The sequence below is a fragment of the Trachymyrmex septentrionalis genome, unplaced genomic scaffold (genome assembly GCF_001594115.1).
Source record: "Trachymyrmex septentrionalis isolate Tsep2-gDNA-1 unplaced genomic scaffold, Tsep1.0 scaffold79, whole genome shotgun sequence".
NCBI classification, from domain to species: Eukaryota; Metazoa; Arthropoda; class Insecta; order Hymenoptera; family Formicidae; genus Trachymyrmex; species Trachymyrmex septentrionalis.
The window spans coordinates 1,818,412-1,822,289 of record NW_017305977.1 but is presented as its reverse complement, the minus strand read 5'-3'; the positions used below and the strand labels follow the sequence as shown (position 1 = coordinate 1,822,289).

Here is a 3,878-nt window from a genome sequence, read left to right as displayed (position 1 = left end):
GTTTTTCACACAAAATTTGATACAGATTCTTTGATCCATTTTTTGGAATAGGCAAAAATCGAAGACGAGCCAAAACACGTGCAAGCAAAGCAGCTGTCAAAAATTAACTGAACATTCAAAATGGCCGAAATTGTCGGCATAAGTGAGAGACATGAGTACCAACATAACGCCACAAAAAAATCGAAAATCGAATATACGTACCCCGCGGAAATTCAAAATTCGCGATCCTTTTTGAACAGACCTCGTATGTATTGTACATATGAAACTTTTAGAAAGAAATCAAAGCCGAGTTGGATAATGTTCATAGCACATCTGCACCAGCGTTTGCAACTGTATATAATTGGGTGAATAAATTTAAACATGGTCGTATATCCACATGTGATACACCTCGTTCGAGACGCCCAATTGAGACTGCTATGTCAAAAATCATCGATAAAATCCACGATATTGTTTTGACTAATCGACGAGTGAAAATGCGCGAGCTTCTTGAGGCCACAGGCATATCACATGGCACAGTGATTTCAATTTTGCATGAACAGTTGGGTATGAAAAAGCTATCGGCAAGATGGGTGCCGCGTTTGCTCACTGTGGATCATAAGCGCGACCGTGTGACGATTGATTTCAAAACAATGTTTGGAGATGTTTCAATATAATTCAGATGAATTTCTGCGTCGATTCATTACTGTGGACGAAACATGGATCCATTACACTGTATTGAGAATACAAGTATTTGAGTTCAGCGCGTTTCTGTACTCGAGTGTACAGACCAATACTTTTATGCGTGACTGTACTGTACTCGACTCAAGCGCGGCTCGGAAAACTTCGACACTCATCGTAATTAACCGATATCCGTTTAAGTGATCTCTCTCACAGTCTCAGCTTGAATTCCGAAATGAAAGGAGAGCACGCTCGCGGATTATAAAATTTACTTTTCAATAAATTACGTTCAATTATAAGTTTCTACTTAATTACTGGCTCAACCCATCCAACCACGCTCTGCTAACAAGAAGTCTTATCAGAAAAAATAAAGACAAGTGAAACACAGACGCGAAAGACGGACATTGCGTGTCGATTGTTGTGTACGCTCGCTGATACGGATCACTACGAACTGAGAGAAGAGACGGACCGAAAAGTATCAACAAGTTAAACTTTATTTACAATGGATATGCCTTATAAAGACTTTCAGTATCAGTTTATAAATTTAAGCTATTTTCCTGCTTCTTAATATTGAGCATCTCGGAAATTAAGTTTCCTATAGCAAGGCTCTTCATCTAAAATTTTAACTTTATCCCATTGGAAATCGTGATCATACTGTAGCCTGTGCTCCGTTATGACAGAACGGACAGTAGTGTTGTGTCTAATGTGATTGCAATGTTCTGTAATTCTAGTTTTTAATTGTCTGCCCGTCTGTCCAACGTACGACGCATCGCAATTGTTACACGATATTTTGTAGATTACATTGCTCTTCGATGTATGTAGACAAATATCCTTCTATACTTTATATATTTGCCCATTTTAATAGGACTATGGAAAGATACCCTAATGTTGTTTTTATTGAAACCTTCAAATTTTTTCGTGTGAAAAGGAATAAGTGGTACCGTAAGTCAAGAAGCAGATTCATTCGCATAGACATTGTCAGCCAAATCTTTATGTGTTGTGTGTCTATTCTTAATTAAATTTTTTATACGTTGATTAACTGTGTCAAAAATGAAAGTCAATGGGTAGTCATTATTTAATAAAATGTTAATAATAAATGTCACATTTTGTGTATGAAACATAAAGTCACAAGTATTCCTTATCAGTATTCTGGTATGTTAATTTATTGCGTTTTATTTTTTCGTAAGAAATCTTTTTACTTTTGTTTTATTAACTAGAACTTTCCTAAGAGATATGATACAATTTTGACTATTCAATCATACGTGAATAATGTCGAGTTCTACATCAAAATCCACCCGAACTATGAATATTATGAATATGCGAATATTTGCGATAATTATTGACGATAATTAATGTTATTATTGTTTTTTTTATATGTTTAATGTCTGAGGAGGGCTCAATCCGGTAGCCAAAACTTGTAATTTTTGCATTATGTAATTTTACTTATTTTTATTTGTATTATATTCTTTTAATTGTGTAATTTTTTTAAAGAAATGTGTTGACTTTTACTTTGCCCTTTATTTATTATTATTTATTTTATAATGTTAGTAAATTATATTTAAAATGTTACATTTAAAATATTCTAAGAATATGCCTAAAATATTACTTAATATTAAATAATATTATGCGCCTATAAGGCTAGATAATAGCTAGGTAGTACTTAGGAAACGAATGTAACTTTACTTTTTTACTTATTACAATTAAACAAGTAATTAAATTAGAATTATAACTAAACTATTATTTGTATATATGTAATATGAATAACTGTTTAATGTCAAAATCATAATTTAAACAAATAATATAATCGCTTACACCATATGTAGACAACAAAAAAAATATATCAGTAAGTCAAAGTGGCGCAGTGGATAGGTTGTAAGATTCATCTTCCTAAGGATCCGAATTCAAAACCTACCAATAAGCGAGTAAGCAACAAATAGCCGTGAAAGATAAGATAACAATATATAATAATAAAAAAATTAATAAGTAAAAATTTTTAATAAAAATTTGTCCTAAAATTTTCAGGACGTATTTACGAAAAAAAAAACTTATTTTATTTTGTATCTAGTTATAATAAAAATATATATCTAGATAGATGCTAAATAATATTTAGAAAGTTTTTCCTGATGTCATCACTTTACAACCTTTCTTAGCTCTAATCATTAGTTGATATTTTTATACATAGTCATTAAAAAAGTAAGCGTTACGTTACTAGCATGTCGCACTACTTAGAAAAACTAAATAGTGATGTATAACGCAACTTTATTAACTCATGATTAGTCAGCCACTAGATTCAATTTCTACACGGGATAAGTGTAAAATGTAATAAAATGGACAATATATTAGGTGTAGTAAAAAGTCATCGCGTATTTTTTAGCTCAAAGTTGTATATACAATATCTTCATCAATAATGAATAAAATTCAAATTTAAAAAAAGGGTTTTAAAGCTTGAAATCTCTACTTTTAAAAGCTTATCACATTTTTTAAGTTTATATGAGTTTCATAATTTTTACATACCAAAAACTGCGAGCTGAAAAAGACGAAAAATTTTCTTCTCACTTTGTGGATTTGTAACGTGTCCAAAACGAATTTGAGAAAATTTTTGATTACCTATCGTGAAAGCTTGATACTTTCCCTACAAAATCGTTTTTTTTTTAATATTCCTACGACTTTTGATTACTGAGTTATCGCGGATTAAATAAAAGAATTATTTTGACTTTAATTGCTCATAACTCCATTAAAAATTGTCGTATCGTATAATTTAAAAAAGAGATTTTTAAAGCTGAAACTTTACTCTATCAAGATATATTTATATTGTTGGTAAGAAAGTAATTGCGGTTTTTACTGATAGATGTCTTAAAAAAAAACGCGATGACTTTTTACTTAACCTAATAATAATATTATGAAATCGAATATAATTAATATGACAAATTAAACATGACAAGAAGTTTGAAATGGTAATATTCACAATTCCGTCATCATTGTACCAATATTGATTAAGTATTACTTTTTAAGAGCTTCAAGAATGACAGAATTAATCTCCTCCGAATTATATAGGGTGAACCAGAGTCGTTGAACTAGCTTTTTACCCTATGAGAAAATTATCGACTGCTCACACATTATAATCTAATTAATTATTAAGTTGATAATTTTCTCATAGAGTAAAAAGTTGGTTCAACGACTCTAATTTATCCTGTATATATATGGTATATATATATATATAT

General features: G+C 30.6%; 1 pseudogene; it reads right to left on the bottom strand.

Moving 5' to 3' along the window:
* LOC108754288 overlaps positions 1-3,878 on the bottom strand; it is a 24,814-nt pseudogene that overhangs the window by 9,889 nt on the left and 11,047 nt on the right.